The following is a 21037-nucleotide window of genomic DNA, read 5'->3' as shown; positions in this document are numbered from 1 at the left end:
GACAGGAAGCAAGCAGGGGTCTTCCTCTAATTACATGTCATTGCTGTAACTAACCGTTTACATCCAATTTACTCCCGCCTTAAACACCCGAGTTCTTGTGTAACGTTATCAGGCTGCTGATGTAGGTATATTTCTCTGAAGTAATCTTTTCTGTGGTGTTCAGTGCCTTTTCTGAAAAACAGCTCGCATTGGACACAGTTCCAGACTTATTTATTAATTTATAAAGCTTTATATAGCGCAAACAAGATCCCGAAGGATATCGGAGTAGGTGTACGATCTCACAGCCCCTCTCCCCACGAGGGTAGCAATGGCCATATTTGGTACGCCCCCATCCGCTGCTTCTTGGGGTGTCTTGTGCTTGAGCTCGATCCTTGCCTGCATAACACCCTCTTTAGTTCTGGCCATAGTAGCCGTCCACTCTTCTGTCACAATCCACACGTCCAGGAGACCGCTCCATTTGCTCCTCTGGACACTGAACTGTGGTTTAACATCAATGAGTTTGACTGAGGTGGAATACAGTGTGATTACCAGCACTAGGACTTCGAATGCACTAAATGGGGCATTCCCATGTTGCGAAGCTTCTACGTATAACCACCATCTGTCTCCACCAATCTTGGCACTCCGCTGCGGTATCTTATTCATACCCGGAATGAGGAGTAGCTTATTACTCAATCAGAGAGACCGACAGGCACATAGAGAGACTGACAGAGGCACAGAAACAGTCACTAGACATACTGATTGTCACTCAGAGACAATCAGGAAGTAGAAAGAAACAGTTGGATGTCCAGAGCCAACAAAAGAAAGAGGAGTGCATGAAGATGGATCACGAGAGACAAATTGAGACCAAATGATAACCGGAAAGAGTAACTAAGAGAATAATTATTAAAAGAGCAACACCGAGATGCTTCAAAGTTACTGTTTTACGTGTCTGGCTTAAATACTCAATTTAAACAGTTGTCTGTAATTTCTGTAGGAAGACTTCAATCCACGTGTGTATCCTCCTTGTCACTACACTAGCCCTCCTCCCCCCTAATAGTCAGCCATCGTAACAATATCAATGTTATTAGATTCCTCTCGCTTTCCCAAGCCGTCCCTTCCCAGTCCATGCTAATGCTCACTGGTTGACCCGAGGCTAGTGACAGATCTAGGTTCTCCGACCTACATCATCTGGTTTTAGCAATTCCTTAGTTTTATTATTGTTAGTGTTTACCATTTTGCTGCGTTCAAATAATTAATCCAGGCATTCAGTGGAGAGGTGTTAGTGTACATGTTGTGGTGCTTAGTAGTAACTGCAATACACAACAACGGACTGGTGAAAGGCACGTTCCTTCAAATAAAGCAAGCTATGCCCAGTGTACACGCTAAAGCGATATTGGTGGGAATAAAGCGCTGTTTCGGAGCTTTCCACTCAAAAGAGACCTCTGATAAAAACAAGCAAACAAATAAGCAAAAATCAAATCCCCCCCCCCCGGCCCTCACTTACCTACGGCCACAGAAACGCTGGAACACGCTGTGACGCACACCGAAGTCGGCCTGGAGCGCGCCTGAGAAGAGACGCGGGAGGACAGGAGCGTGACGCGCGTGAACGTGCACGTTGACGTTCCTGCGCGTTCATGGACCTGAGTCGGCTCGTGCCCAGGTTTGGAGCTGCTCGTTCACAGCTCTGACTCCCTTGGCAGGGAGGAAGGTGACTATAGTCTCGCTGGCGGGAGCGCTTCGCGCTCCAACGCCAGCTCGACCTAAAAAAAGGGGGTAGGGGGGGATGGGGGTAGAGATAGCCATGTGTTCGAGGAGGGAAGTGTGGTGCCAATGTGCAGATAGCGGACCAGTGGGTGGGTAGGCAGGAGACCGTAGGGGGGCAATTCGCCTGCATGTCAAGTGCACTAGGGGGGATCACCACTATAAGGGCGCGTCGGGTGAAGTAGTATAATGCCTCGTGAGAGGCAGTCAGTGGCAGGACCCCCTGCTACGGTGGTGTGTGTGGGGATATGGGCACGGGAGGGGCAAAACACCCACCATCGCGGAACAGCCAGTTATGCAGTTCGTGTTGGGCAAGGTATGGTGGCCGTGTAGGCAGCGATCGGAGCAGTATATATGTTTCGTGTTGAGTAGTACAGGGAGGGGAAGGGGGGGCAGGCTATATTTCTTCACATGATCCCTTGTTCCACACATTTCTGCTGAAAGGATTGTAGGATGTCTCTTCTCGCCGCAGGACAGTGCTCTCCGCTCGTGCCCAGTTCACTAGCAACAGGCTCCAGTGTCGGATGTGTGGGGGTGTATCGGCCTTCCACCGCTTGGTAAGCAGCCTCTTGGCCGTGATCAGCCCGAGATCCCAGTAACGGGCCTGGACCTTGTTCAGCCGCGTGCGTTTGTACAGTCCCAGTATGCAGGACTCCCATGTTTTCGGCACTTGTTCTTTGGTGCAATGCTTGAGCAGTGTGGTCACCCCATCCCAGTACTGTTGGAGGGCAGGACAGAGCCAGAGCATGTGGAGGAGGTCCGCTCCAAGTAAGGAGCAGCGACTGCAGGCAGTATCAGTGACTGAAAAATATCTGTTTATCTTGTCCGGGGTGAGATATGCGCGATGTAGTATGTAGAGCTGTATAATTTTGAAGCGAGGGTTGCGGGGAATGTTCACTGGGCCAGCCAGTATCATAGCCCACTCTTTGTCCGTCCAGTCCCTTCCTCTATCTGTCGCCCACCTCTCTCTCAGTTGCACGAATGTGGGATGAGTATGAAGAAGGAGTGCTTGTGCTAGCCAATGAATTATGTGTGTGCCATTACTCATGACATGAAGATACTGTATAAAGTGATGTGTGGGTAACTCGCCAGATATGTCCCCCCAAGCGGCAGTCAGCGTATGGATGAGGGATGCGTGTAATAGAAACTGTCCAGCTGGAAGAGATGTGTCGTCCACAGGAGGGCACCATCAGAGTATAGATCCCCCAATGTTTCCACCCCCGCAGTGGTCCAATTGTCCAGCTTTACAACTGTTAAGGTCCCTGCCGTAGTCGGAGTACCTAATAGTGGGAGTATCGGGGCATATGGTATTGTCGCTCGGGTCAGACGCAAACAACGGAGGAAGCATCTGCGCGCCACTGCGAGCAGTAGTTGTGGCGGACGGGGAGTCCGGGCCAGTGGATGGAACAACATGTGGATTTGCAACTGGGACCAGATAACGGTGTCCGTGGCTGTGTCTCCCAGGCTTTTACCACCTGGCCATCCCGACACCCATTGCATTTGCGCCGCTAGTAATATAACTCCATGTTAGGAACAGCGAGGCCTCCCGCTTCAGTGGGCATATAAAGTTTCGTCAATGCAACTCGCGGCCTGCCCTTATTCCAGATCAGGTCACGTAGCAGGGCCTCAAGATCTCGAACCACCGGGGTAGGGACATAGGATGGTATTTATTTATTTATTTATTTTCTGACATTTATAGAGCGCGAACAATTACCCTTGGGTGTCTCGGCGCTAGACTGCAGTTATGTCATTCCTTAGAGGTGAGGATGCGGAAGGTGTACTATATTTATTGGTTGAACAACCACGTCTTCAGATTTTTCCTAAACTGTAAGAGCGATGGACTGGCTTTGATGTGGTATGGTAAGGTATTCCAAATTTTGGGGGCCGCAACTAGGAAACGGCGGTCACCCCACGTCACTGTTCTGCTTCGTGGGACCACTAATTGGTTAAGTGCTGAAGATCGTAACTTTCTAGCAGGACTGTAAGGTATTAGGTGATCTTTAAGGAAGCGAGGCCCCTGATCCTGCATTACTTTGTAAACTATGCACATCGCTTTAAACTTTATCCTGTTTTGAATGGACAGCCAATGGTAGGACCTCAGAGTATCTGAGATGGGTGCGAATTTTGGTTTTTTGGACAGCAGGCGTGCTGCCGCATTTTGTACCGTCTGCAACTTCTTTGTGACTCTAGATTGTGCATTCAGAAAGAGTCCGTTGCAGTAATCTAGTGAACTTAAAACCAATGACGTGACCAGGGTCTTGGCGGCAGTGTCAGGTAGAAAAGGCAAGATTTTCCTGATTATTCTGAGTTTAAAATGGGCCGTGGACGCTACCTTATTGGCGTGAGCCATAAAGTTCAGCTGATTGTCAAAGGTAACTCCCAGATTTCTCACCTTGGGGGTTGGGCAGGGTGGGGTGCCGGATGTTGATGGCCACCAAATATTGGGCCACGGTGGCAGGAGGTTGCCAAAGATGACGACCTCCGTTTTCTCGGAATTGAGCTTCAGGCAGTTTCCTGCCATCCACTCACCGATAGCTATCATGCCTCCTTGGAACCTTTCTGCCACCTCCTGTCCGTCACCCTTTATGGCCAACACCAACTGTGTGTCGTCTGCGTACGAGGTTAGGCTCATCCCATGTGCCTTGATGACACTGGCAAGGTCCGACACATAGATGTTAAAAAGTGTCGGACTGAGGGATGAGCCTTGAGGAACCCCACACGGCAGCGACAATTTGGCAGATCGAAATGGTCCAAGAGTGACCGCCTGAGTTCTATTAGCTAGGAAGGAGGCAAGCAGGTCTCTCGCAGCGGAGTGGATTCCCATTTTTTCGACACGGTCGACCAAGGTCTTATGGTCAACCGTGTCGAATGCTGCCGAGAGGTCCAAGAGTACCAGCAAAGCTGTCCCTCCTTGGTCCCGGATGAGTCTAATATCATCCGCTGCCTTGATGAGGGCAGTTTCGGTTCCATGATATTTACGGAACCCAAACTGGGTATCATCAAGCAGATTGTTTCGCTCTATATATTCCGACAGCTGCTGGTTCATGGCTTTCTCTATCAGTTTAGCCAGAAATGGAAGATTTGCTATAGGCCGGTAATTTTTCAAATCATTCCTGTCAAGATTTGGTTTTTTAAGCAAAGGCTTAATCAATGTGTTTTTTAAAGAATCTGGATATATTTGCAAAGTAGTACAGTAGCCGCGGCAGGACTATCATCTTCGTTAGGGCTATGCGACTAGGAACGTTCAGTGGCAGCGTTTTCCAGAACCCAGCCTGTGATCGGGTGGATGCGACCGCCCGCATCAGGTTCCCCTCCAATATATCCGTGGGGTCACGGTAAATGTGTATCCCAAGGTATCTGAACGTCGTGGGATACCACTGCAATCTCTCGCCCCCGATGCGTATCTCACTCTCGGGAACATTCGGGCCAAAGGAGTAGCCCCTGATTTGGTCCAATTCACCATCAATCCCGACATGTCCTCAAAAGTGCTGAATATGTCAGTAAGGGACGCTGGAACATCACGTAGGTCTTTGACATATAAAAGGAGGTCGTCAGCATATAATGACACCACATGCAGTCCATCCGCCATCGGTATACCCCACTCCGCCCCTTGGGACCTGAGTATCGCAGCTAGGGGTTCCACAGCTAAGGAGAACAGCAAGGGCGACAGGGGGCAGCCCTGCCTGGTGCCTCTCCGCACACAGATAGGGTCAGAGAGCAGCGCCCCGGTACGGACGCGGACTGTGGATCTGCGGTATAAGAGTCCAACCATAGTCTGATAGTCGTCCCCTAGTTCGAATTTGTCCATGACCGCCCGCAGGTAAGGCCATTCCACCGAGTCAAATGCCTTCTCTAGGTCTAGCACCAGGCATCCGGCGCGTGGCCACTGTCGTGTGGCATATTCTTGTATGCGGAATAGGCGGCGGATGTTGTGAGACGTGTGCCGCGTCGGCACAAACCCGTTTTGGTCGTGGTGTACCAGTGCGGGAACCATAGGGGCTAATCTGCGAGCAAGCGCGGAGGCGAGGATTTTATAGTCTGTGTTGAGGAGTGCCAAAGGGCGGTAGGATCCCACCCGTTCGCTATCCCTGTCGGGTTTGAGTAGAGATACGAGCGTAGCCTCATTAAGTGTCGGGGGCAAAGAGAAGTCATCCGTAGCCGCAGTGTACATCTTCACCAGGTGGGGGATAAGGATGTCCGAGGCGGCCTTATAGAATTCAGCTGGCAAGCCATCCGGGCCCGGAGACTTGCCATTCGATAGGTTAAAGATGGTGTCGCGAAGCTCCTCGGAGTCCAGCGGTGCTCCGAGGTCATCCTGCTGTTCAGTCGTAAGGGTGGGCAGTTGTACGGTAGAGAGATATTCAGTTATGGCGGCCAGTGGGACACGGAGCCGGGAGCGGTACAGCCCGGAGTAGTGATCTGTGAATGCCTCGTGTATTTGACGTTGGGAGTAGAGTAAACTACCGTCCTCCGCCCGTACTGCTGATATGGGGGTCGAGCGATCCTCCCGCGCAATTAGCCAGGCCAACAGTTTGCCAGGTCTATCACCCTGTCTGTGGACGCGGGCGGAGTGCGACGCGAAGTTAACGTTACGCAAACGGTCTAGCAGGCGGTCATGTTCCGCCATGGCTTCCGTCAGTCGAGCGCTCGCATCCCCCCCCACAGCATGCTCAAGATCCAGGAGTTCGGTCTCCAATCGTGTCAGGTCGCTTTCAAGTTGTCGCCGTATGTGTCCCTGTGTACCCAAGCAGAGTCCCCGGGTCACCACCTTGAAAGCATCCCATTCGGTTTGGGGAGAGGACGCCGTGCCAGCATTGATCTCAAAGTATTGAGCCGTTTGTGTGATTAGGGAGTCGCGGAAGGTCGCGTCTAGTAAGAGGTCCGGTTGGAGGTGCCAGGTGGGAATAGGTGGGTGTGGGTTGTCCCAAGCAATGTCCAGCGTGTGGGGATTATGATCTGAGTGTGTGCGGCCCATATATTGCGTGTCTTTGACCAACGGGAGAAGGTCAGTGGAGACCATGTATCTATCTAAGCGCACATGTAGCGCATGCGCACCTGACCAGTAGGAATATGTTCGTGTTGTGGGGTTGCGCGCCCTCCATGCTTCGTGAAGATCCCATTGCAAGGCCCAGTTGAGGAGGGCTTTCGTGGTGGTGTGGGTCTGGGCATTGGTCGGGGGTACGGTAGACCTGTCTAGAGTTACATCCAGGGTGCAATTGTAGTCGCCCCCAAGAATCCATGGGATTCCATGCCAGGACGCCAATGTCGTGGAGAGGCTATCAAGGAAGCCGCCCTGGTCGGGGTTTGGGGAGTATAAAGAGGCAAGTACCACTGGGTGTCCATCGAGCCTGCCTCCGGCTATCACATATCTACCCTCTGAATCTATCCGTGTGTCTATGACCGCCCACGGGGTGCCCGGCCGGATCCACATGAGTGTTCCGTGGGCATAGGAGGAGTACACTGTGGCGTAAAGTTGACCGCGCCATCTGCGGCGCAGTGCGTGCACCTCTGTTTTATTTAAGTGTGTTTCCTGTAGCAATGCTGCATGAAATTTGTGACGCTTTAAATAAGAATAAATTTGGTAACGTCTCGACGGTGTGTGCATGCCTCTTACATTCCATGTGCATATCTTGATCTCAGCCATACTCACTGTTGTGGAAAGAAAAACCCGCCTCACCCACCACCCATCCCCCAGGCGAGAGCCTCCACAGACCCCCGCCCCCCCCCACTCAGTTCAGACATAGGCTTCAGCACATAAAGAAAGGATGTTGGCAATTCTCCCAGAGTAAGGGTGGGAAAAAGAACAGAATGTCCAAACAATGCAAAACAGTAATAGATACCAAAAGGTCGGCTACGCAACATGTCGCCGTCCAAGCACACCAAAGAGGCAAAAGAACAATATTCAAGTCTAGGGGGTAACGTGCGCTAGTTACAGTTTTGGCGGATTGCTTATTCAAGTAAGGAAAGGGGATCGTTGGCCTTCCCCTGGGCCATATGTCGCGCGCACCATGTGGCCAAATTCAGAGTTCAGGAAGACAGCACTGCCCCTTGTTATGGGGTCCCTTATTTGACTAATCACGCAGAGGGGAGAAAAAGTATGTCACACTCCCCAAGTCTCTGGTATAGGAAAGTCCCCAGGTGATATGGGCAGCTGGCATGGGGGAGAGAAGGGGAAGTACTGCAGTATGGTCCCACTACCTTTTCACCCTCTCAGTGTCTACATGGCTGGGTGGGTACTCACTGCGTCAAGTCCACTCCCTCCGTCTCCAGGGCGGCGGGGGACATCCCGGGCATCGGCCCATAGTCACGGCATCTAAGCAACTATCTGGTCTCTGGTTCCGTCCCCGCCGCCCCGGCAGGGTCTGCTAGGATTGCGTGTGTGGCTTCAATGGAGCATGTCAGCCGTTTGCGGCGTGATATCTGGCAGATCTACGGATAATTGGGAGTCTGGAATCCCGTAGATAGCTTCATCATCGCTGGGAACCACCCGTGGGCTGGTGCCCTGAATGACGTCTGAAGTTGGTGAGGCGCTCAGTTGGGAGACCCTTCGGAGTGCATCTCGTTGTTCCTGGATCACTTGGTCCGTCGGTGGGGAGTGGCGCATTGCTTCCTCTGGTCGGCCAGCCCTTTGGTCCCTGTTCCGGCGGCGACGGCGCGGTCCACGCGCTCGTGGCCTTGTCTCATAGCTCTGTGCCTGCCGGGGTGTTGTGTCCGTTCCGCTATCGAGGCATTCGCTAACCTCTTCAGGAGTGTTAAAGAAGTAGGTCTTGGCCCGTGCCACCACTCTTAGTTTTGCAGGAAAGAGCAGTGAATACTTGAGGCCTGCGGTGCGGAGTTGCCGTTTTACATCCAAGAAGTTGTGTCTCTGACGTTGCACCTGAATGGTGTAGTCCGGGAAGAACAGCACGGTAGCATTGTCCACGCAAATTTCCCCGAGTCGTCTGGTTTCCCTCAGGATCGCGTCTCTGTCCCGATAGTTCAGTATCTTGAAGAGTAGTGGTCTCGGATTAGAGCCCGTGGTGTGAGGTCTCGTGGGTACGCGATGTGCCCGTTCCACTACAAAATGAGGCGATAGTGTGCCTTCAGGTAGTATATCCCTCAGCCAGTCCTCTACTCGTTGGGCAGGATGATTGCCCTCCCATTTTTCCGGGACCCCACAAGTCTGATGTTGTTGCGTCTCGCCCTCCCTTCTGCGTCCTCAGCGCGGTCTTCTAGGAACTCCACTCTGATCAGGAGGTCCCGTACTCGATTATCAGTTTGCGTGACTTTGGGTCCAAGTTCCGCCACTGTCCCCTCTAGTGTTTTGGTCCGATCAGCCAACTTCCTGTGATCGTCGCGTAGGTGGGTTAGGTCTATGGCGACGCAGTCTATTTTGGATTCCAAGGACGTTCTGGTCAGTTGGAGCGATTGCTCCATGCGTTCCATGGCGGCTAGTACGCTGTCCAACCTCGCGGTTACCTGATCAGCCGCCATCTTGTGTAGTGATTTATCTGTTTTTCCCTTCGGCGGGGCTCCTCCAGTCCCAATGCGAGTCCTCACCCCTCCGGACATGTGCAAGGCGACCCGGCCAACAGTTCAGTCCAATTAGCCGGAGGATGAGATGTTTTCTGGTGCGTGATTCTGGTAGCGCCCGTGGTCCGCGGCGCTTCGCCGCTTGCGTCTGTTTTCGTGCGGTTAGTCCGCCGGCCCCCCACGTTGCCTCCGTTTCGGCCCGTGTGGCAGGTCTACATAGTAGTACGCCGGAGCAGGTGCCTCGGAACAGTATCGAGTGGTTTTGTGCCTACTGCAGGCAGCCAACCGTGTGGTGGCAAAGCGTCTTGTGTCTGTGAGATTCGCAGAGTTTCCTGGGCAGGTGGGGCAGGCCGGGCGTCGCTGTGTACTTGTTGGAGGATTTAGCAACACCGGACTGCAGCCTCAATGCACCTCCATGCGCTGTAGGGAGCCAGGCCTATGCGGTGGTGAGCGTCCGTACCGCTATGCCTCTAAGTGTGCGTGTGGCTCTCCCCTCCCCACTAGGCTGTGAGCCCCAGCACCGCGCCACCTGTGTCCCCGATGGCGTCGAATCTTCGGTAGACGAGCATCCAGCCAGTCGTCGCCAGGGCCCTGTAGGCCAGCCAATCGCAAGGAGCCCGGGGGGGAGTTCGTAGCACACGAAACCATGTAACTGTCCCACCAGCGGAGCGCGGCACTCAATGTTCAGGGGGCTTCAGTGAGGTCTCAGCGCTGTTTTCGCGTGGGCTGTGGCGCCTAGTTCAGGCCCCTAGTTGCATCTGTCCCTCGCAGTATCACCACACAGGCGTGGGGAGGGGGCCTCTTCTGGCGGCCACGGCCGTCCGGCAATGCCCAGAGTGTAGGATCCGCTCACCTGGCTCCCTAGTTCCACGTGCGCGTCACTAGCAGTACCTCAGGGGTCGCGCCGCCTCCGCCGCGCAGGAACAGGTAGTCGAGAAGCTGCGCTCTCGGCCTGGGCCGCCGCCAGTGCAACGTCTGAGTCTCACCGGCCAGGTCTCCGCTCCCTTCCGGCTTAGGCCTCTTGTAGTCTCCTGGTAGCAGGGGGGAGTCAGGGTGGGTGTGGCGAGGTAGTCCCCAGGTCACGGTCCCGGTGTGCGGGGAGGTCGTGAAGGTCAGGCCGTGGGCCGCATGGTGAGGCCTAGATGACAGGCCCAAGCCGCGGTCTCACGTGGTCTCCCTCGCCGTCTGGGTGGCGGCGAGTCCCGCCAGAGGCCCGCAGGAAAGTCCGGTGTCGGCAGGTTCGGAGCTTCAATTAAAAAATCGGCCAGAGTGCCGAGAATGGCACCGTGGTGGTCCGCCTGTAATTTCAGGCGGCTGCGAGGATAATTGGCGGAGAATCGGCCCGGGGAAGGGGAGCTCGGCTCAGAGCTCTACCCGGTTGCGACCTCCGCCATTGCGTGCCTAGCCACGCACTTTGCGTGCTGCTACCATGGAGCCGCAGATGTGCTTCCTGTTAAAGTCGTTGCAAGTGCCAAAATAAGCCTGCGGCCTTGTTGATAGTAAGCAGACATCAATTGATGGTAGAGGCCCGGGAGTGGAGGTGGGGGTTGGGGGGGCGGGGTTTGTAGAAGAGACAGAAGATAAGGATGGTGAGAAAAGACCAAACAAATGGCCACTGCTTCTAGTATGACCCTGGTCCGGAGTGCAGGGAAGTCCCAGGCAGCGTAATTAACATCGGAATTCCGTATGTGTACTGCTTTGTAGTACATGTGCAGCGCACACAATGTGTAGTGCAATACCTATGATTTCAGCCCTTTTATGCACTGTAGTGTATTCGCATTGTGTGCATTACTGTATAGTGCATATGCACTTTGTATATTGCCTCTTACTATGTACGCAGCGCTTATAGTATGTACTGCAGTATAAACACAGCACGTGGTATGTACTGACCAATGTGTGTATTTTGTGTAGTACACTGTAGTAGGTATGTATTGTGTGTACTGTTTTGTACTATGTATAAAGCACTTATGTTGAAAACTTTAATAAAAATACAGCACTTTATCCTTAGCACTGTACGGTTTGCGCATTGTATGTATTGCAGTGTATTTTGTACGTTAGGCCTATTGTATGATGCGCATTGCAGTATATGAATAGCATATATGGATTGTTGGGGCCTTATGCTAATGGAGTGAGTAGCTCCTAACGGAGTTACTACCGTGGCGCTGCTACTAAGCACTAGTGCATATTTACTTAACTGTACTTGGGCCTTTGCTACCTTTACTGTTTGCTACATTGGAGGAAGAGGTATTGGTACTGTAAGCATAAGGATGGCACAGAGTGAGAGTGGTTGGTACTATGAGCAGAGGCTCGGCATAGAGTGAAAAGGGTAGGTAGTGTGACCAGAGGGGTGACATGGAGTGAGAGAAATGGTACTGTGAGCAGAAGAATAGCATAAAATGAAGAAGGGATGGTACTGTGATTAGAGGAAAGGTACAGAGTAAGAGGGGTAAGTACTGTGAGCAGAAGTGTGGCATGGAATAAAAGGGGTTGATACTGTGAGCACAGGGATGTTATGGAGTGAGAAGGGTAAGCACTGTGAGTGTATGGATGGATTAAAGTAAACAGGGGATTGGTGCTGTGACTAGAGGGATGTTATGGAGGAAGAAAGTTGATATTGTGAGTAGAGAGATGGCATAGAGTGAAAGATGTTGGTACTGTGAACAGAGATTTGGTACAAAGTGAGAGAGGTACTGTGAGCAGAGGAGCGGCATGTTCAAGTTCAAGTTCAAGTTCAAGCATTTATATAGCGCACTACTCACCCAGAGGGTCTCAAGGCGCTTGTGGGAGGGTGTGTGCATTACTTATCGAATAGCCAGGTTTTTAGCTGCTTTCTGAAGGAGAGGTGGTTCTGTGTAAGGCGGAGGTGAGTGGGGAGGGAATTCCAGGTTTTGGCTGCTAAGTAGGAGAAGGATCTTCCTCCCATGGTGGATTTGTGGATGCGCGGAATTGCGGCGAGGGCTTGATTGGAAGATCGTAGTAGGCGGGTGGGTGTGTAGAAGGACAGTCGTGTGTTGAGGCATACGGGTCCTAGGTCATAGAGGGCTTTGTGTGCGTGGGTGAGGAGACGGAACGTTATTCTCTTGTTGACGGGGAGCCAGTGGAGGTCTTTCAGGTGACCAGAAATGTGAGCTTGACGGGGGATGTCCAAGATGAGTCTGGCTGAGGCATTTTGGATGCGTTGGAGTTTTTTCTGTAGTTTGGCCGTGGTTCCGGCGTAGAGGGTATTTCCATAATCCAGTCGGCTAGTGACCAGTGCATGGGTGACTGTCTTTCTTGTTTCGGTGGGGATCCAACGGAAAAAAATTTTGAGCATGCGAAGGATGTTGAAGCATGAAGATGAGACGGCTTTGACTTGTCTGGTCATCGAAAGGGAGGAGTCTAGGATGAAGCCTAGGTTACGTGCGTGATCTGTAGGTATGGGTGCTGTACCCAGGGCCGGAGGCCACCATGAGTCGTCCCAGGCAGAGGGGGATGATCCTAAGATGAGGACTTCCGTTTTGTCCGAATTTAGTTTTAAACGGCTCTTCTTCATCCATTCGGCTACTTCTTTCATTCCTTCATGTAGATTGGTTTTGGCGGTGTTTGGGTCTTTCGTGAGGGAGAGGATCAGCTGGGGGTCGTCTGCGTAGGAGATGATGTTGAGGTTGTGTTGTCGCGCGATGGATGCGAGGGGACTCATGTAAACGTTGAAGAGGGTGGGACTGAGTGATGATCCTTGTGGTACGCCGCAGATGACTTCGGTGACCTCTGATTTGAATGGGGGGAGGTGGACTCTTTGGGTTCTTCCGGCGAGGAACGAGATGATCCAGTCCAGAGCTTTTCCTTGTATTCCGACGTTGCTGAGGCGTTGTATGTGGGTGCTATGGCAAACTGTGTCGAAGGCAGCGGAGAGGTCAAGTAGGATGAGGGCAACTGTTTCTCCGTTGTCCAGTAGCGTTCGGATGTCGTCTGTAGCTGCAATGAGGGCGGTTTCGGTGCTGTGTTTGGCTCGGAAGCCGGATTGTGAGGAGTCGAGGGAATTGTTGGATTCAAGGAAGGCGGCGAGCTGTTTATTGACGGCTTTCTCAATGACTTTGGCAGGGAATGGAAGGAGTGAGATGGGGCGGTAGTTCTTAAGTTCAGAGGGGTCTGCTGTGGGTTTCTTCAGAAGGGCGCTGAGTTCGGCGTGTTTCCAGCTTTCTGGGAAGGTAGCGGAGTTGAAGGAGCAGTTGATGACATCGCGGAGATGGGGTGCGATGATGGAGTCCGCTTTGTTGAAAATGTGGTGGGGACATGGGTCGGTTGGCGATCCTGAATGGATGGAGTTCATCAGGTGAATGGTGTCTTCAGTGGTGATTGGGTTCCAGTCGCAAAGGTTGTGAATGTGTTGTTTTGGTTCGGGGGTGGGTGGAGTGGACTGTTCTTCGGACTGGTTTTCAAAGCTGTTATGTATGTCGGTGATTTTGTTGTGGAAGAAAGAGGATAAAGAATCGCAGAGGTCTTGGGAGGGAGTGATGTTGTTTGTACCGGCGGTGGGGTTGGTAAAGTCTTTGACGATGTTGAATAGTTCCTTGCTGTTGTGGGCGTTGTTGTCGAGTCGATCCTTGAATGCTGATTTCTTGGTAGATCGGATCAATTGGTGGTGCTTGCGGGTGGCGTCCTTGAAGGTGGACAGGTTGTCAGTGGTTGGGTTTTTTCTCCAGGTTTTCTCGAGAGTACGGCATAACTTCTTGGATTTCTTACGGTCATCGTTGAATCAGCGGGCCTTTTTACTACCTTGTTTGATCTGGTGGTTTTTCAAGGGTGCTAATTCGTCAGCGCTGTGGGTGATCCATTGTGTGAGTTTTGTGGCAGCTTGGTTTGGGTCCGATGATATAGCAGGAGGGTTTTGGTTAAGCGATGTGAAGAGTTGGTCGGTGGTGATTTTGTTCCAGTTTCTTCGAGGAATAGGTTGTGGGGGGTTGTGGGTCAAGGTCTTATTGTAGCTGAAGTGAACGCAGCTGTGGTCCGTCCAATGGAGAGCTGTGGTGTGATCGAAGGAGATGTGTTTGCTGGAGGTGAAGATAGGGTCGAGCGAAAAGGAGCAAAAGGAGTAGATACTGTGACCACAGGGTTGTTATAAAGTGAGAGGCGTAAGTACAGCGATCGTATGGATGTTCCAAAGTAAACTGGGCTGGTACTGTGACTAGAAAGTTGTCATGTAGTGATAGTGTCAAAATAAAAAAAAACAGTTTATTGAGGAGGCGCTACGCTTGCAACCAAGATGGCCGCTTAGGCTCCCGGCTCTGCCGACCTCCGTCCCCCGCCGGATAATCCTGCTACAGATCCTGAATTTCCACCTTGCATCCGGGTGTGTGAACTGCTACGTTATATTTTGGCGCAATCCCGGGAGTTCTCCCAGCTTTGTGGACGAAGTTACGCCGAGTTTTAATTTGGGGCCTACACCTGCTTGTGAGCCGGGGACTCGAGTACTGGCCCAGCCGGGTTCCATTTGAACAACATCGACTGTGGGTGTTCATCAGGGTCCGGTCCTGGATGGGGAAAACATTTTTTTAAGCCCGATTTTGACGGCGGCTGTTGCTCCAGCCTACAATTGATGGAGGGTTGACGAGGCACGACAGTGCGCTGTGGGTGTGGGTCCCTGGCCCGGAGACCCGGTTTGCCTCCGCCGGTGTTTCCCGGGTTTGGATCTACACTTATGTCACCGGAGCCTGGATCGCGACCTTGGTAAGTCCTCGGTCTCCCTCCGCAACAGTCCGTCCCAAAATTTGCCGATTCCCCCGGGGTAGTCCGGGCCTCGAGGGGACGCAAACATGGGTGTTTCGGAACGAGATTCGATGTGACGGACTGAGTCTGAACCATCGATACGATCTGTATTGGCAGCTATCGGGGCACTACATTCCCATATGGAGTCCATTGTCCGGAAAATGATTGCGGTTGCACACGGACCTGGACAAGTGGGACCGGACCCTGCACCGCTTCATTATCCTGATCAGCCTATACCACCCACGGCGGTCCCTGTAACGGCAGTGGGCCCTGTGCCACGAGAGGTGTCGGAGCTTCATGGCAATGTGATGGCCGACAACCGTGTACTCGACATGCTTTATGGATTGCCAAGCCCACCATCATCGCCTACTGAGTGTGGTGTAATTGTTGCCCCCCTTCCGGACACTCTTGGTGGGAACTATCTATGGAATGATTCAGTGTTTTTTCCCTCTTCAACGCTTTCACCATCATTACAGAGACAACAACATTGGGAGCTCATGTCGATGAGGGTCATCGTTGATGCCGATAGGGTTCCCAGAGACTCTGCAACTTTGCTTCAACTCATACGGAACTTTACTGAACTGTTTTCACACTTTGACTATCCTGCGGAGACGAAAACTTGTCTGGAAGGGACTTGTACGACTGATCGGAAGGGTCAAGGATGAGACTGATTGTTGGGGTTTGGCACCATGGCTTTTCTTACGTGGGATTTGTTACCATTGTATTTACGGGAGGTAGGGTGGTGACTACTGTTTCCCCTGTTTAGTTTTACATTTGCTTTTCATTGGCGTTGAGTGTTTATTATGGGATTTTGGTTCTGGCGGGGAGGAGGGGAGACCCGGGGCACATACTGAGATGTCCTCCTCCAAATTTTACTACATTTAGTACCTAGTTAGATGGGGCGACAGGCACAGAGCTAGTTGGGGATAGGGCGCAAGCCATATGCTGGTGTGCAGGGTGGGGGGAGGGGTGTTTGTTTCGTTAGTATTTGTAGTTTTATGTTTGAAATCCTTCGAAATCCTGATATAGGTGGTCTTTTTGAGTAGCGGATTCGCGTAATGGGATAGAGGGGTTCTGGTGGAGATATTACTTACGTGTGTTAGCCAACTGTTGCTTAATTTATCGCTGTGTTCGGTATGTGGATATAACATCATAACCTTCTTATTGCTGCACCCTTCCCCCTCCCTTCTACTCTGAGCTGTTTACTCAATGTTTATCCTGTTTCCTGGGGAGGTGGGGGTGGTGGTAGACGTTTCGTTTGACTATCCTGATTGTAGTGCGACCACATACCAGTTGTAACACGTGTGCAGACTTTATTGATGATTCCCCGTCTAACTCCCCTGTATGTATATTATTGATCCTTCATTCCGCGATATAAGACACCTGTTATTGTTTATCCTTTTTTATTTCTTCAATAAAAAGAATTATAAAAAAATAAAAAACACAGTTTATTGTATATGATTACTTAAAATCGTTACAATGTACACTTTAAAAATTTATTAAACTTAATCTTCCATTAAATACCGCATATCAACAATGAACTTGGCTATATTTTAAAATCTGAATAACGTTAATAAAATGCATAAAAAGTTGGCTAACCAGTTGAATGATCTGCAACAGCGCCCCATGTATTCACAACTTTCCAGAGTGCTCAAGTGATCGAAATTGTCCAAAGATTAGATTATTTGAAATAAATGTCCATAAAATACCAAACTTTACAATAAGGTTTGGTCAGCTGCCAGCTTGCCATTTTTCTTTATTGTTCCTATTATCCTATGGATTAGGGTTTCAGACCACTTGCAACTTGGGCTAGTGAAGCCGCCCTTATTCATACTTTATCAATGTCCTCTAAATCTGCTTGCTTTAAAAGTTCCCTTACTTTTGCAAGGTATTTTACCCCTCGGCAAGCCAAGATTATAGAGGAACCTTCCAACCAACGTATCACTGCTTGCCTGCATGTGCAAATGTTCAATTCGTTAAAAATCGTTTAAAAAGCCCCCTTCTGATTTCCTTAACCACGGGGCATGCACACAGCTAGTGAGTTAACGTTTCATTACAAAAACCACATAGAAGACTGTGTGCTGCTTGTTGGTTGCTTTTCCAGGACGGTTGTAGATCTTTCGAATCATGCATGTGGTGAAACGCTTTTTTTAACTCCTCACTAAAATGAGCTACTAAGTAGCCCTGTGGCTTTGTTGATATGTAGGAGTTAATCACGGTCCACCCATGCCTGCATTTCGAGGTTGTGTGTTTATCTTCTAAAAAAGACTTCCTCTTCGCAATCTTATTTGCCAAAAACTGCCCGGTCTATCTCGGCTATCCCATATCGTTTGTATGTCAAGTTCCGCCAATGCTTTATTCAGATAGGCTCCCCATGGGTGTGGAATATCTTGATCCATCTGGATTTTGATTTCTTTCCAGCATAGATTATTCAATGTCCCCAGTTCAGATGCACAGAATTTATGGCATAGCTAACTGTGTGGGTGGAGGTCTCTAGGTTTTTGTGCTACAATTGTTAGGGCCCGATTTCGTTGTGACACATTCCTCGCGAACGGCTTCACCCAAGAGCCATTTTTGAAAATAAGTATAAGTATAGAACTGTTACTGCGGTCCTGGAGCATAAAACTCCAGGACCGCAGTAACAGAATATTGGACACTTCGAGAATCACGATCCTTACCTGACTACACACCTGAATTTTGCCTTGAAAAACCCCACGGCCAATAGGCCAATAGGACGAAACACGTGTCTGCTGTGCTTCTTCTTTCGCATACGCAACAATCAATAAAAAACACATATGCAATTCCATTAAGGAACGCTTACATTTTCTTTTTGGACCACCTTTGACAGATCGTGAGGGCACAATCCTCCACTTTCCTCTGCACAGAATTTATGGCATAGTTTCACAAAGCCACTCATGCGCCAGAATTTCTGATTTCGAAGGCCAAATTCCAGCCGGACCTGATCTGGGACGGAGGACCTTGGTAAATTAAAAACAGCTTTATAAACCTTCGTCTGAAGTTCGTTTAGCAGTTCCACCTCTTTGCCACACCAAACTACTAGGGCATATGACAATGACGGTACTATCTGTGCTGCCATCACTTTTAGGAGGTGTGCATGGTTCGGGCAACCCAGTTTTTTATTCAATAATCTGTACGCAAAGATTAACGATTGAGATTTTGCTTTAGGTCTATTTTGTGTTCTTTGTGTGTTGAGACTCTCCCCACTTTTAAGCCAAGGTATTTGTAGACAGCTTGTTCTTCGATTATAGTCCCTTTTACGAACCATTTGAACTTGCTTTGTTTAGGATCCACAAGACGTACTGCCTTGGTTTTGTCTTTATTTAATTCCAAGCTCTCTGTCCAGATAGGTGACTAGGTTGTTTATCGCTCTTTGTAGCCCAATGGGGCTTTGGCTCAGCACCACTATATCGTCTGCGTACTGTAAGAAGGGGATTTGGCTTGTTTGCTAAGTTTGGCGGATGGCAGTAGTCTGCTTGCATGTGCTTATAAATAAATATATATAATATAATATAAATAAATATAAATGCTGCCATAAATAAATTGAATAAGCTCGGGGCTAAAACGCAGCCTTGTTTTAGGCCTTGCTGTGTGTGAATACTGGTGGTGATACTAAGACCGGTGCCTAGTTTCACTCTTGCCCAGGTGTCACTGTGCACGGCTATTATTGCATCCAGTAGGTGTGTATCACTTACAACGCAACTTTTACGTCGTAATGCTGTTACAACGCAGCTATTACAACGCAGGATCCATTACAACGCATGGCATTACAACGCATGGCATTACATCGCAGATGCTATTACAACGCATACCATTACATCGTAAGTATTGGTAAGTATATAATTTATTTTAATTTTATTTAATATTATATAAATGATTTAATTAATATTAATTATAAATAAAAATAAATAAAAATATTTATTTATGTTTTTAAATATTATAAATTAAATTTATTAATTTAAATAATTTTTTTATTAAATATGAGTATAGGAGTATATGTATTGGTGTACTGAGGTTTTAGGGCAGGGTTTGGGTTTTGGGGTACAGGGGTGTTTTTAGGTTTCAGGGCAGGGTTTGGGTTTTGAGGTACAGGGGTGTTTTTAGGTTTCAGGGCAGGGTTTGGGTTTTGGGGTACAGGGGTGTTTTTAGGTTTCAGGGTAGGGTTTGGGTTTTGGGATACAGGGGTGTTTTTAGGTTTCAGGGTAGGGTTTGGGTTTTGGGGTACAGGGATGTTTTTAGGTTTCAGGGCAGGGTTTGGGTTTTGGGGTACAGGGGTGTTTTTAGGTTTCAGGGCAGGGTTTGGGTTTTGGGATACAGGGGTGTTTTTAGGTTTCAGGGCAGGGTTTGGGTTTTGGGGTACAGGGGTGTTTTTAGGTTTCAGGGCAGGGTTTGGGTTTTGGGGTACAGGGGTGTTTTTAGGTTTCAGGGAAGGGTTTGGGTTTTGGGATACAGGGGTGTTTTTAGGTTTCAGGGCAGGGTTTGGGTTTTGGGGTACAGGGGTGTTTTTAGGTTTCAGGGCAGGGTTTGGGTTTTGGGGTACAGGGGTGTTTTTAGGTTTCAGGGCAGGGTTTGGGTTTTGGGGTACAGGGGTGTTTTTAAGTTAAATAAAATTTATTATATTATATTAATTACATTTCTTAATTAAAATAATTAAATTAAATACATTATTTTAAATCATTTATTTTAATTACAATCAAAAAAATATTTAAAATAAATTAATTTAATTATATTAATTAAATAAAATTAATTACAAATTTTATTAAAATTAATTTAAATAAATAGATTTAAAATTATTAAATAAAAATAAATACTATTTTAAAAAATATTTTAATTAAAATAATTTAATTAAATTAAAATAATTACATTTTATTTAAAAAGGTATACTTTCCTATACTTACGATGTAATGCCATGCGTTGTAATAGCATCTGCGATGTAATGCCATGCGTTGTAATGCCATGCGTTGTAATGGATCCTGCGTTGTAAAAATTGCGATGTAACGGTCTGCGTTGTAAAATAACGCGTTGTAACATCATAGATCCCATCCAGTAATGAGCTCAGTAGGCCCTGTGTTCTCAATTTTTCCCAAAGGCAATTTCTGCTTACTTTGTCGAATGCGTCTTTCAAGTCGACAAAACATGCGAACAACTGTGTTTTCTTTTTTCTTACTTTTTAAATTAGGAGTGCCAACTTGGCCAGGTTTGTTAAAGTGCCCTGGTCTTACACTGGTTTGAAACATGGGAATTATACTTGTCTCGTCCATCCAATATTGCAGGTGGATTAATAGGCATGATCCGTATAGTTTGGCCTCAACATCCATCAATGGTATCAATCTGTAGTTTTCTGGATTATTGTGGTCTCCCTGTTTGACTATTGGGTGAATAATGTGCCCTTTCCAAGATTTGGGAACGTTGTTCTGTCTGTTGATCTGATTTGAAAAAGTAGCCAGGTAGTCTGCCCAGAAGTCCGAAGCGAGGTTAAATAGTGCATTTGGCAGTCCATTCGGGCCTGCCGTCCCCTCCGTTTTTAATCTTTTTATTATTCCTCTCAATTGCTTTGTGTCGATCAGATCGTTTGAATCGATGCAGCTCACTGTGTGACTGATATGTTCCTCTACTTCAAGTCTTATATCTTTTGGGGATATTGAGGGGTCTATTGCCGTTGCGTGCTTGTTGTTCCTCGTACTGCTGTACCTATTGTGGACATGCTGTATCCAGATTTTTTCGCCTATTCCCTCTTCTTGTTGTAATTTTCTTCCCTTTGTCATATTATTTATGATACCCCAGCATTCCCTACTGTTTGATAGTGTACTTGCCCATAATAGTTTTGTCCATATTTTTTCTTTGTATTCTGTCTATGCTTCCCTCCGCATCTTCTTGTATTTTTTCTGTAGATCCTTTAGTTTACAAAAAACAAAAGGTGTGGAGGGTCAAGGGGAACGTTTAACGACCTGTCTACTCACTCCCCATACTCATAATACATAACACTCAAGAGAGTAGACCAGGTCTAAGGCGTGGTGTGTAT

Source organism: Lissotriton helveticus, chromosome 7, assembly GCF_964261635.1.
Source record: "Lissotriton helveticus chromosome 7, aLisHel1.1, whole genome shotgun sequence".
NCBI classification, from domain to species: Eukaryota; Metazoa; Chordata; class Amphibia; order Caudata; family Salamandridae; genus Lissotriton; species Lissotriton helveticus.
Note: the sequence above shows the minus strand (reverse complement) of the source record.